A 14,675-nucleotide genomic window follows, 5' to 3' on the forward strand; every position below is an offset into this window, starting at 1 on the left:
CAGTGTCCTCCCCTATCATTCTCCACATTTTTTTTTTTTGAGACAGGGTCTGTCACTGAACCCAGGACACATGAGTTGGATAGACCAGGCTGACCAGCAAGCTCCAGTGATCTGCCTATTGCCACCTCCACACACGCAGTAGGATTACGTGCATTCACTACCGTACCATCGATGCCAGGAATCTCAATTTAGGTCCTCCTCTTGTGCAGAAGTCTCCACCTCTCCATCCCATAGGCAAATGTTTTTTAAGCTTAATACTATTTGGTACCCCCTCAGAGAAAGGTATGTTAGGCCCAGTATAATAAATCAAATGTGTCCTGTGGTTTTAGGCACCTCTAAAAACTAAGATTAGTAAATTATTGGTTATGGTTCAGATCTTTTGTTTTTGTTTTTCAAGATAGGTTCAGATCTTTTGTTTTCTTTCTCTGTGTAGCCCTGGCTATCCTGGAACTCACTCCGTAGACCAGGCTGCCCTAGAACTCAAAGATCCACCTGGCTTTGCCTGCCCAGTGCTGGGATTAAGCTGTGCTGCTACCACCCACCTTGTCTCCCTAAGGTCCATGTGAAAAAGAGTTGGTCACCAGTCTGTGGTGCTACTAGGAGGCAATAAAAGCTTTGGAGATGGGGCCTGGAAGTAAGTTCAGCCAGTAGCGTGTGTCTGTGTGCACGTGCTCGAGAATTTCTCCCCATTTTCTTCTTTTTCCCTCCCTCCCTCTTTTGCTCCCTTCCTTCGTTTCCCCCGTCTTTCCCACTCCCTACAACCTCTCTCTCTCCCTGGCTCTCATTAGGTGAGCAATTTTGCTCTCCACACTCCTCATCATGGTATTCTTGCCACAGAGCAATAAAACTAATTGTCCAGGGATTAAGCATATTCCTCTGTTAACTTCCCCAATTCTTTTATCTCAAGAATGGGACAATGACTAATATGGTACTCAAACTTTTTTTTTCATTAGTAAGTCTAACAGGATTTTCTTTTTTAAGAAACTTCAATCATTTGCAGTAGAATCATTCTGATCTCAGATAAATACAAAGTCAAGGTGAAACTGAAAACATTCTTTTTTTTTTTTTTTTAATAGCAGCATGGGCTGAAGAGAGGGCTCAGTGGTTAAGAGAATTTGCAGATCTTCCACAGGACCTGGGTTTGATTTCTAGCACCCACGTGGTGGCTCACAACCATCTGTAACTTCGTTTCCAGAGAATCTGACACCTTCTTCTGACCTCAGCCAGCACCAGCAGACACAGGGTACACACACATGCATGCAGGCAAAACAGCCATATACATAGAATTTAATTCAGAACAAAATAGCAGCCTAAAGACTTGAGGTAGCGAACACAAATCACGAAGTGTGCTTCCCTGGAGACCTCCCCAGGGCTGCTCACCTGGGACCTGAGCCTGAGACACTACATGGTGTGCAAGCCTGGCTGTGTCTTCTTGCTGTGTAACTGAAGGCAAATCACATGACCTCTCCGTGTCAGTCTCTTCCAAATATGAAAGGCTTATTATAGCACTTCAAGGCATAGTGAGATCAAGCTTTATCATCTTCAATCTGGATGAATCAGCCTTTCCTCAGAAGCCCTTTCTTTACCTAGAGCTGACCAATTTTACAATTCATCTGTGATAATCAGGTGGTCTGAAATCCTTCTCAACTATAAAATAGCACTCTCACAATTATACTTGATCCTAATGTGATTTATGTCTCTTCACAAATTATTTTCTTAAGACCTGTGATGATAAGTTTCTTTTAACTAACATGTCTGGAAACGTTCCCACAGCTGTGCTAATGTTCTGAATGCTTGTTCTCTGGTCGATGAAGCTGTCTATGGCAGAGGTTCGGGGGATGATGACTAGGGAACCTCTGAGAGATGGAGCCTGGCTGGCAGAAGTAGAAGAAGAGCCAAGTCTCTGAAGGTGAGAGCCCAGTCCTGACTTATGTCTCATTCTCCTTTTCCTGGTCAGCCACAATGTGAGCCGCCAGTCACTGCCTCATGCTTCCGCTATGACGGACCGAAAACCATGACTCAGAAGAAACCTTTCCTCCCTCCGCTGTATTTGTCAAGTATTTTGCCATAACAATGAGCAAAATATCGTCATATCTAATGAGAGTTTTATCCTAAAGGAATGAAGATGAGAGCAGAGGGTCAGGAATACAAAATTCAAAGCTATAAAACGTTCAAACAAAATCACAAATTCAGGCAGCAAACTCAGGTTATCTGCTTTCTCAGAGATGCTTGTCTCTTTAGTAAGAAAGCCTCCTGTGCTCTGATTTATATAACATTTCTCACTGATTCATACTTTTGCCTTTTTAGCAGGCATGGTGTTTCACCTGTTTCCAGAGCATTCTGAACTGTCACAACTCCCTTCCTCCCAGAGTGACAATCTCACACCTACCTCAGTTTATGCCAGCAATATCAGCAGAAGGTACGAAGAAAGGAAACTTCCACATACTCAGTAAGATTGTTGAGCATGGTAGCATGCCAGGCCCTAAACTAAAGGACTAGGACACTAAACAACTGTAACAATTCATGTCCCTCAAGCTTTCTGTCTAAGTGTGGAGGTAAACCCGACCAGCAAATATGAAATGAGTGGATAATTAAGAAATGCTGAACACTGGAATTGGACTGTATATTGTTAGAAAGCTTTAGAGAAACACAGTATGACTGGGAGTGGAAAGCCAGACCCTTCAAGACAAGCTGCTCTAAGGAAGTATGGCTGTGTGACCCTCCTTTTCTCATCCTCTAAGCTGCCAAGTTGCCCAAGTTCCTGCTGGGCTATAGGTGTACCCTGAATGATTACAGAAACTGAAATAGGGTGTTTACTAGAACCTTTTAGAATATAAGCAGTCATGGTCTTAGAATTTTGAAGAAAACCATAGAGATTAGCACCACGTTTTACATTCAGTCAGCAGTCAAAGCATCTAAAATCAACCCTGCCGTCCTTGGACAAGGCGCTTAGGAGTCCCAGGGATGTGCAGGCATCACTTGACACTTAGCCATTTTAAAGGTCCATAGTGTGTGTGTGTGTGTGTGTGTGTGTGTGTGTGTGTGTGTGTGTGTGTAAGCCAAATGTATCCCTTCAAACTTAGGCCATTTTAGTAAGGTTTTTTGTTGGTGGTGGTGGTGGTTTTGTTATGATTTTAATCTCAGAAGGAGCTAGGCTTTGTGGTATACGCTTGTAATCTCAGCACTTGGAAGGTAGAGGCAGAAAGATCATGAGTTTAAGATCGGTTTCCCATATCTGTACTTACACCATATTGTGTAAGACTGCTGCTAGAATTTTTCTTTTGGCAATGCTAGAGATCAAATCTAGAACCTTGTAGATATTAGGCAAGTATTCTACCACTGAGCTACCACTGAGCTACATCCCCAGCCCCTGGTTTTTGGATAGTGTCTCACTATGTAGCTCAAGATGATATGCTTGAAGAGATTCATGTGGCTTATATATACACACACATATACATACATATACATACACATATATGTGTACACACACACACACGTGTGTGTGTGTGTAAAGTAAATATGGACCTTTCAAGTGAGTTTGAGTCAGAAGCCTGATAAAAGAAGAAAGCTCTTGTTTTCATTGTTTCTGGGGCATTTTCAAAGGCCCAGAACTCTTTCATCTTGTTTTAAATGTACTTTCAAAGCAACCCCTATGCTTGGCCTCTTAATTGCTCTCTCCTGTACATATGTGGGTTTGGTCTTATGAGTGATTTCTCCCTCTCCACCCAATTCACAACATAACTTTACGATACCTCATTTTGATATACTTTCTTTGAAACTACAAAAACTTACTTTGTGACGAAAAAAATCATTCAAACTTCTGTTTTATATGAGACATTAAAACATTGCCCTGGATCATGAGAATCCTTTTAAAAATCTAAGTATTTGCTAATAGAGCAAAAATGCATGCATGCAAGCAAAGTTATCTAGAAGAGTTCATATACTGTGCTGCTGTATAGCCACATGTCTGCTGGCGTGAAAGAGGCCACTACTTTATTTTTGCATACATAAATACCAAGTGGTTAGAAATAAGGAAGAACATTTTGATGAAAGAGGATACTTGGGCAATCCTCCAACCCAAAAAATCAGATAGAACTACCTCTCTTCTCTGGAGAAAACTATGATTCATTTTTAAAATCACCACGTATAATCTGGGCTTATTTTATAATTAAGCCTAGGATCTTAATGTGAGTACAACTCATTATGGGGGTGAGGGAGAATGGAGCCTAGGGAGCAAGCTTAGTTGGAACCTGGGCTGTAGCTTAGCTGATACAGTGTTCACGGAGCTTGCGTGAAGTGCAAGGTGCAGTCCTCAATACCATATAAACTGAACATGGCTAAGGATGTGGCTCAGTGCTTGCCCAGCATACATGAAGTCCTACTTTATCACCTCAGAACTACATAAGCTACATAATGCATACCTCTAATCCCAGCACTCAAGAGGAAGGCAAAAGGATAAGAAGTTCAAGGTCAGACCAAGGAGGCAGTAAAGTGTTTTCCTTACAATTGTGAGACCCTAAGTCTCATCCCTAGCACTGATATTTAAAAAAAAAAAAAAAATTAATGATGACTCATGTCTTTAAACTCATCACTAGAAAAACAGAGACACTGGTTCCAGGTCAGTTTGAGACCACATCTGAGGGAGGAAAAAAAAAAAAAGGCAGACAGTGCCTCTGTCTGAATAACAACACCTACGGTTGTCCCCTGACCTCCAAAATCATGCACACAAACTACAACCACAACCACTAAATTCAGGGTCATCCTTAGCTATACAGCAAGTTTGAAATGGACTACAAACACACACAGAGAGAGACAGAAGTAGAGAGTCAGAGAATCAGAAGACTATCACAAACCAGAACATTTTGATGAAAGAGGATGCTTGGGCAATCAAACCAGGAACGGTGGTGCATGCCTATAACCCTAGAACTCTAGAGGATGACGCAGAAGATTATGAGGCAAAGGGCAGATGGGCTATAGACTGAGTTCTAGTCAAAGACATTGTCTCTTTTAAAAAATTAAACACAGAATGAGAAACTCCCTATTTTCCTCTCCAGTTAAGGTGCTCCGTGTCAAAACTTCTTTGTTTTATATAGGGTCCTAAATAGATGAAGTCAGTATTGAAAACCGCTATTGAGTTATTCTGTCCTTGCTTTGTTAGCTTTGTAAGCTAATTGAGTATTAAGCCCAAGATCCTGAACATGCTAAGATAACTACATGCCCATCTCAGTGTTGAAGCTTTTGGTAAAAGTTTGAGATGTTTTTGGGTATGTTCAATTCTAGCAGCTTTTCCCAAGCACAAAGAAGTCTCCCCTAAGACCGACAGAACCAGGATCCCACATGCTACTCCCAATACCACCACTGAGACATGCAGAAGCCAGTTTTGCTTAAGAAGCTAAGCAAGGTCGAGTATATATGTAAATATAGGTCAGGCTGTTGTCCCACCAAGAAAATACCTCTTTTTATAATCAAAGTTGTAAATGGCAGCGGAGCCAAACTTGTTGCAATTCAAATGGACATCTAATTTAGACAAACTGCTTTAGGTTAGTTATATGTAGTCTTTGCTTTGTTGGTGTATTGTGTCACATATGTACATGTCTGTGGGTGAAGGTGTGCATGTGTGTGTATGCAGGTGTGTTTGCAGAGACTAGAGATTGACATTGGGTGTATTCTTTGCTCAAGTTCCACGTTAGTTTTCAAGACTAATTTTTCTCCCTGAACTGGAGCTCACTGGTTCAGCGAGGCTGGCTATTGAGCTCTAGGGATTGTCCCTTCTCTCCTCTTCTATCCCAGTGCTGGGATTACAAACACCTACTCAGTTTTTACATGGGTGCTAGATGTGTGAACTCAGGTCCTTGTGCAGAGGGCTCTTTACCAACTGAGCTGCATCCACAGCCCCCAGTTTCTTTTCTTAGTGTTTGCTGTTTGTATGTATAAAGGCTACTGGTTTTTTGTGTTGATTTTGTGTCCTGCTACTTTGCTGAATATTTATCAGCTGTAGTATTTTTCTAGAAAAGTCTTTAGGATCCTTTTGAGACAAGGTTTTACTCTGCGACACCTCTAAGTTGGCCTTGAACTCATGGCCATGATTCTTCTGCCTCAGCCTTCTGAGTGCTGGGATTAGCATGAGCTACTATGCCCAGACCTCAATTCTAATCAAGTAAAGATTAGAATCAGTACATATACTAAAACTGGAACAAGACAGAGATTAGCAAGCTCCCTGAACAAGGATGACACGAAAACTGAAGATTGTTCCATATTTTTAACTTTAAAGAGCAGGTACATGACCATTTTCAAAAGGGAGAACATGGAGGAGAAATTTTTATTTTATTATTATATTATTGTTGTTGTTGTTGTTATCATTTCAGACCTGAGAGATGGCTCAGCAGGTAAGTGCCTGCCACCAAGCCTGGCCTTCTGAGGTTAGCCCCCAGGACCCACATGGTAGAAGGAGAGACTGATTTCCTCTGACCCCCACATGTGCATCATAGCATATGTACACAGAGATTTAAGACACACGCACGCACACACAAACAAAATATAGGTTCTTCAAAGGAGATAACATTTGCACGTGTCACCCTTACCACCATCCACCTCTCCTTTTCTCCTGCTCTCAAACTAACACTCTCTGGCTATTGAACATTCACTTGTCACCTTTCCTCCCCTCACACCTTGACAACTGCCATTCTACTATCTGTCTCTAAGAATTTGACTCCAAGTGTCTCCCATAAGTGATATCAAAGTGTTCTTCAGTATAAAGCACTTATACTTCATCTATACTGTAGCGGGTATCAGAATGTCTTGCTTAAGGCTAAGTAAAATTCACACACAAATACGTATAGAGACATATGAATAAACACTGTTTATCCATTCATCTGTCAACCCCCATACTCTATGCCAATTTATCCAGCCCTATCCCATCTTTACCATCAAAAACAAATAAACATTTGTACCAGGACACACGAGACCTAACGTCTAGTTACTTCCATTATGCTTTTCATGTGCGCATGGATATCCATAACCATAACAATTTTATTTGTATAAATAGCAACAAGGGACTGGGAGATGGCTCAGTTGATGCACTATTTGCCTTCCAAGCATAAGAATCTGAGTTTGAGTCTTAGGACACATAAAAAGCCAGGCACAGCAGCCATGTCTGTGAAGCAGCACCAGGGAAGCAGATGATCCCTGAGGTTTACCCACCAGCTAGGCTAGTTAACATGACAAGCTCCAGGTTCAGTGAGGGAGTCTATGTCAAAGACGGACAGACAGATGATAGACAGACAGACAGGCACACAGACAGACAGACAAATAGTATTTTAAGGACTGTGCAGAACAAATTATCAGCTCCTTATGATCTAAAATAAAATTCCTTTGCCTTTGTCATCCTTGCAAATCACACATAGGCACAGATGGATGATAGAGAGAGATAGACAGACAAACACAAAAGCAATGAAGGAAGACACTCAATACTGACCCGACTGCTATGCATAGACAAATGCATGCATGTGCACCCTCACACACGTACACAGACAACCACACAGAATGAGAATTAAGAAAAACACTCATGCAGAAAGCTGTAGGATAGTCACATGCTCGCTCTCATTATCCCTGACCATTTCCTCAAATTCTAATAAAAAATGTATCTGCTCTTACACAATCAACAAAAAGAAGTGGAAAAGTGTTTTTCCACATACCTTGAAAATAAGTCGCACTGTTTCAGAGTTCCATAACACTCACAGAACAGGAAATGATCAACTCCAAATAGAACATAAATGTGACAAAGTTTACAAGTGGAGGTGGTGGTATTTTAAGAACTGTGTAGAACAAATTATCAGCTTCTTATGACCCAAAATAAATCCTTTGTCTTTGTCATTCATGCATAGCACAAACAGGCATACAAGCATGCATACTCCATCTGCTGTTTCATAGTGTGAAGCTTGTCCAGTCCATTGTGAAGCACTGGAAAGAACTCATGAACATGGAAAAAGACATATTTCTGCCTCATGGAATTCTAGATGTAGGTCACAGCCTACTCATCCAGTAAGAGAGTCCCTTCCCACGTCCCTGCGTGGGTACCACCTGTCAATTAAAACAATGACAGCATGTACTTGGTGCCAGGCACTGTGTTCAGTGTCTTACACGTGTCCTTTCTTTTCAACCTTGTGACTCTGGTGCAATTGTTTCTCTCATTCCCACCTTTTCCCAGCAGCACTCCCCAAGGCACCACAATTTTTCACTGTGAAAGAGGTGAGGCAAGATTTTAAACCTGGCAGCCTTTAGCAGAATACCTTCATCACCCTGACGCTCTGCTGCCTCCTAGTGTTTATGGGCAGGCCTCCACATGCTACCACCACCCTGGCATTTTGGGTTAAAATGCAGGTTTGCAGAATTCTCCCAGGTGTACCATTTCAGAATTTTATAAACAGGGAGCTTTCAATATGGTTCACAAAAGGAAGACAGAGGGAAGGTCTTCAGCAAAAGCAATGATGCACTCAGCCGAGAGAGCCAGGGGACATTTTATACAGTCTACTGTGGTAATCCAGAAGAAAAGGTGACATATCCTGATGGTATCTATGAAACAGTGTCAGGAACCACTTTGTTAAAGGAGCTCATTAGGCAGGTGGGCCTTCTGGAAAGGGATCCGGTATTTTGCCAAGTCTGTACCATGATACACCCCAGAATTACTTTCAGTCTCTGACACTCATTCTTTGTGCACTGCTGTATCTCTCCTTTCGCTGGTATGGTGTGAATCATCACTTACTAGATATTTACGTACTCTGAACAAACTTCCTATGGGATCTTAATGAAGATGTACTGCTGTTCAGATGAATTAATTCCTGACTATGGAATTCTTGATTTGATTCAAACAATTTTAAAAGTTAAATTGTTTTAGAGCTTCTAAAACAACTTTAGAAAGTTTATGGCTGCAATAAATACCTTTGTGGACCTCTAGATACCTCACTAAGAGACAGGATTGAGACAGATGTGTGTTTTCAAGATAAGCCTTTGTTACAAATCCTGGCATACACCATAAATATAAGCAAGTTGATTTAAACTTCCCATGAACCCAAGTTAAAATGGGACTACCAAGCAATGTCTAATTAAGTGCAAACCTTGATGTTATTATATACAAGCTGTTCTGATATAATTCCTTATACCTTGTCACCTTACGGCATTATATATTGTCATTTTAAATTTACTTTGTTTCTTAGAATGAAAGACAGATAAAATTATTGTCCTTAACTCACTATAAATTTAGAGATAGCTGAAAAACGTGTAGCCAGGTCAGTCTTAATTTAAAAGACATATATTCTTGTAACTTTTGGACCCTGTTAACCTTTAGGCCTTGTCAACCTTTGTCACTCTGAACTCACTATGAACTTATGTAATGGATACATAGACAAGAAATGTTTAATTTTAAAATATGTAACCTGCTATATTTTAGAATTCATCTGTTTTTGAGATTAGTTGACTTTTTGACTATAAGGTAATTCCTTTTCTGGGAGCTTTCTCTCAGAAGTATAAAAGCTATACAATAAAGGTGGCAGAACACACATACCCCATTGGCAGAAGCCCGATGGTGGAAGCCCATTGAATGAAAGCTGGCTGGAATTTGCTTCACCCATGAGTTGTAAATATGTATTTAGATATGTATTTACATGTAAATATGTACCTCTGTCTGTTTTTTGTTCATATGTTACATGAGTATATGTCAATTGTCCGTATGTATGTAAGGAGCTCCTTTTGTATTGTCCCCTGAATGTGTGCATGAATATGTACAGGTCTATATGTCTGATTGTTTGTCTTTGTGTACACATGGGATGATGCTATGAAAATGGCAGCCTAAACTTGCTGCAGTTTCTGCAGAGGGGACACTAGCAGAAATCAACACCATTGTAAGCTTGTGGGAACTCGTTGAAGTTAAAGTTCTCAACTCTATCCACCTTTTCCCTTGAGCATGTGGGAACTTGTAAGATAAAGCAAATCATAGTAAAAGCTGTGTATGTAATTTACAGCAAATGACCTATACATCAAAGTGTGATGGCTCATGCCTACATTCTAATACCCAGTAAGCTGTGACAGGAGGACTGCCATTGAGGCCAGCCTGTACTACATAGCAAGTTCTAGGCCAGTCTGGGACACAAACTAAAACTGTCTCAAAAAAAAAGTTAAATTTAACTGAATTTATGAATTTGTGTGCTGAAAAAGTCAGCAGGACTTCACACATGCTAATTCTTTCCACTGACCCAGACAGCACCCAACCCCTAATAAATTTTATGTAATAAATCATGTTGCAAGAGTTACAATAAAGTTTCACTGCTGGTTACTTCTCCTGATGCTGTGACCAAACATCTGACAGAAAAAAAAAACCTTACAGGTTGGAGAATTTGTTGACTCGCAGTTTGAGAGGGTAGAATCACCTGGGAAGCAGCTGGCCACACTGCATCACCTCAGTAAGCAGATGAATGATGGTGCTCTGTAACCTTATTTCTCCCTTTGTGTTCAGGCTGTGGGTCCAGACAGGGATGGTGTTGTGTGGAATGTGGACTCCTCCCACTATGTCCCTCTAGAAATACCCTCACAGACCCACTGAGAGGCCTGACTCCTAGTTGACTCCCAATCCCATCAAGACAATGATGAAAAACATTACTCTTTTATACTAAATATGATTTTTTTTCTCTCATTGGCTAGCCCTGGCTAGTCTAGAACTTTCTCTGTAAAGCAGGATGGACTCAATCTCACAGAGATCAGCTTGCTTCTGCCTCTATGTGCTGGGATCAAAGTGTGTGCCACCACGTCTGGCTCCTTTCTCCATTTTTAAATCCAGATGTTTTAATACATTTGCATTGGATTTGCTACGTGTTTTAGCTATCAGCCCCTTCTCGAGTACATGGTTTGTAAATAGTGTCTCTTATTATATATGGGGTGTCTCTTCATTCTATTTCCTTTAGTGTGCAGAAATTTTTCAGTTTTATAGAACCCCATTTCTTTTTCCTCCATGTTTTCCTCCATTGGTTTTACAGTATTGAATGTTTTTGAGTCTTTATTTTCACTTGACTTCTATATTTAGTGTGTAATAAGGGTCAAATTTTATTCTTCTGAATGTGGCTATCTACTTTTCCCCAACATTGTTTATTAAAGACACTTCCCTTTATCCCACTTGTATGTTTTTGTCCCATTGTTGAAAAATCAGTTCACTGTAAATGTGGGAGTTATTTCTTGGCCTTTGGTCCTGTTTTAATGATTCACGTGTCTTTTCACCACTAATATTCTATTTTCACTATAAAAGTTTTGTAACACATTTCCAAGTTAAGGAGTGTAATTACCTTCCTTGCTTTTCATCTCATAAAAATATGCAGACAATGGTGATACAGTGTTAATGGGGAAAGGTGTAGGAGGTCTCTTCTTGGTGGCATAGACCTATAATTCCAGCTGTTTGGGAGGCTGAAACGGGAGGATTGCTAGTTTAGTGCCTGACAGAGTGTCAACATGAATTCAAAGCCAGCCTGGACAACTTAATGCAACCCTGATGCAAACTAAAAACATTTTTTTAAAACGTAGCTCAGTGGTAGAACACTTGCCTAACATGAAAAAGGGTCCCAGCCCAGTGGAAAAAAGAGGAGGGAAGAATGCTGCCTTTTCATAAAATTGGCCAGAAAAGTCATGCGAGATCTGAATAACTATTAAGAGGAGTGTATGCACTGACCAGCGGGCTCTCGTCACACAAGGTAGTCAAGTGGTGAAGAGTTTCAGGTCCCCGGCTGTATGAACGCCACATCAGGAAGCAGCCCACTGAGAGGCCTTAACTTAGAGAGTGAAAAACACTCAGAACGTGCTGTCAGGTTTTGTTTTATTTGCTTGGTTTCTGCCTTTGAGCACGGTGTCACCTATAGGATCTGACAGGCACCTGAAGGGGTGGCACAGCTGCTGTGCCTACACAGTCCCTCCTGAACAGTCTGTTCTGTTCCTGATGGAGAAGGAGCTCTAAACCAGAATCTGCACTGTTGCGATGCCCAGCGGGACCACACAAACCAAACCAAAGATGCTGTCTTAAAGATGTATGCTAGGGGAGAAGATGTACAACAGTTCGTTCTTCTCCCAGCGGCTTCTTTTCTTACTAAGTCGGAGCTATGTGACACGTGGTGTTCACATTTTATCTGTGAGCTCATTTAGCTAGAACGAGACATCGTGTTGTGTGGTTTTGACTCTGTCAGGTGCCTGGGTAATTTCTTCCTTATAGATGCACACAGGAAAGAAAGGTGATTGCCTTCCCTGGTAATGAGTGCTGCCTCTGTGATGCACATGCCATGCGTGGGAGGACAGAGAACAGAGCCAAGGACACAATGCAGAGGCTTTCAGTGTGTGCTCAGGTTAGACATGGTAGTGTATGTTTGTACTCCCAGCACTCGGGAAGCTGAGGCAGGAGGACTGTGGGTTTGAAGCTAGCCTGAGCTACACAGGCAGTTCCAGGCCAACCTAGGACTGCACAGCAATACCTTGTCTGAAAGAAAAACAATGGAGAATTAGACTGCTGAGCCTCATAGTACAGACCTGTAATTGCAGCTACTGGGAAGCTGAGGCAAAGAGGGCCGCAAGTTCAAGGCCGGTCTGAGCTACAGAGATACACGCATCCTTGGATGTCTTCAAACCTAGAAACATCTGCCACACTTTAAACAAAGTAGGTGAGTTTAGACATTCATTTCTAGTACATGTGATGGCTATAAAAGTATTATGATAGAATTTCTCAGAGTGTTAGACAAGAGCCTTCTGTCAGAAGGTTTACCTACGTTTAGCAAGTGGAGTCTAGTAAAGACTTCAGAAAAAAAAAAAATATATATATACAGTTCTAAAAATGCATACATGCATTCTTGTGTAGAATCATATGCAAATATCCAGCCATATCTACCCTCCCTCTAACAGTCCTGTCATGAAGTGGTCTTGGTGCTCTGGTCTGGATTACATTGGTTAGGTGTGGCCAGCCTCTGAGCCCTCACTCATTAAGCCTGCCCTTCCCCTTGTCCTACATGGTCCAAGAACTGACTGCCACCCACCCACCTCCAATTTTCTTCTGCTTCTTCTAGGGTTCTGAGACAACCTCCAGGTCTAAGGTCAGCAGCTCGACACCATATGAAAATGGTGGCCTCACTGCCCAAATTCTCTGTGGGAAACTTCATTTCTAGAAGCATATGGTAGTCTGTCATCCCAGAATTCCCTCTTATAAGGAAAATCCTCTCCCCTCTTCCATAGGAAACTGTCTCTGAGACTCGGTGGGGCCTAACTTCCCACTCCAGACCCAGCAGTCACAGGAAGTCATGCCTTGTGAGTTACTACTGCCGTGGTGACAGGCATGTGACACACATGATGCCTCCCGGGATCTGCCTGCAGGCTTTGATGTGCCGCTGGGTCAAAGGTGCATATTTATTCATAGCCTGGAGCGGTTCAGTTAGCCTAAAAGCTCTGTTGCTACCAAGTAGCGAAAGCTTGAAGCCAGAAACACAGAGAAGGTGAAAGGCTCCTGCCGCCATTTGAGGTCCAGCTCTGCTGCACTTTTCACGTGTCACCAGAAGGTCCCTGTTCTGTTGAGGCTGGCTTGCACTGCCTTCCTGCCACTTACAGCCACGGTGGCCTGAAAACCGTGCCTTTCCAACCGGCACTTACGCCCGTGTTGCTATAAATTAGCTGCTTTGACTCATGCTGGGTGAAGGTGGCATGTAATTGGCCGCAACCAATTAATCTGTCTCTTAAGACAACGAGGTTTGAAACAGCTGAGCTCAGATTTCCAGAATGAGAGCACAAGGTCACGACTGTGCTTTTGGACTTGAGGTTGTAGGTGCTTATAACTGTGAAGCATTGCTCACCAGCCTTGACTGTCCATTGATTTGAGCCACACGACACTAGATGGCAGACAGTGGGTGAAAAATGCCAAGAGGTAATGGAAACCCAAGTTCCCCTTTGAAACAGAATCGTGTCTCTAATAAAAGAGGAAAAAAAGGAAGTGGCCTAATCAAGCCCCTTAGAGAGGGGGGAATGACTAAGAGCTGCTTGCTGGTCAGAATTATTACAATATGTGCTTTATGAAAAGGCTGGTTTCTGCTTGGCAGAGGCACCTCTGTGTTCTGCTCTCAGTGTTTCATTAGCAACAGGAGCCCATTAACCTTCAGCATTCTCTAGTTATAACAGATTCCAGCTTTGGAAATATCAAGAAATTGGATTCCAGCTGCAAGGGTCTCTCTCTGGGAGATTTTCCACCTCTGAGATGGAACTATCCTTTTGCTCCTGTTTCCCTGAGGAGAAGGGTCTGGAGAACACCTGTGATGATGTGTAGAGCCGGGGCCTCTAGCGAGCATGCTGACAGGCTAGGGAGAGGCTGGAGAGGCGGCGCTGTAGGTAATGAGCGCTGGCTGCTCAAGCATGGGGGTCTGAGTTTACATGGCAGCACCATGTAAAAACAAGCAGAAGCTCTGGGTCTATCGACTCACACCTGGAACCCCAGTGCTCAGAGTGTGTGTGAGGGGAGAGGATGGATGGGGCTTTCTGGCTGACAACCTCAGGCCCAGGTTTAAGGAGAGACCCTGTCTCAAAGTAGTATAGAGTGAAATAGTGAAATCCAACATCTGGCCTTCATGCATGTGTACCCACACACATACATGCATATAACACACATATACACATCT

At 42.1% G+C, this 14,675-nt stretch overlaps 1 non-coding gene across 1 annotated transcript; it reads left to right on the forward strand.

Moving 5' to 3' along the window:
* Window positions 1-6,157: 6,157 nt before the first annotated feature.
* Window positions 6,158-6,261, forward strand: LOC132647743 (U6 spliceosomal RNA). Its single transcript, XR_009586086.1, has one exon. It is a non-coding gene; the product is annotated as a U6 spliceosomal RNA (small nuclear RNA).
* The last annotated feature ends 8,414 nt before the right edge of the window (window positions 6,262-14,675 follow it).

Source organism: Meriones unguiculatus, chromosome 14 (genome assembly GCF_030254825.1).
Source record: "Meriones unguiculatus strain TT.TT164.6M chromosome 14, Bangor_MerUng_6.1, whole genome shotgun sequence".
In the NCBI taxonomy this organism is placed as follows: domain Eukaryota; kingdom Metazoa; phylum Chordata; class Mammalia; order Rodentia; family Muridae; genus Meriones; species Meriones unguiculatus.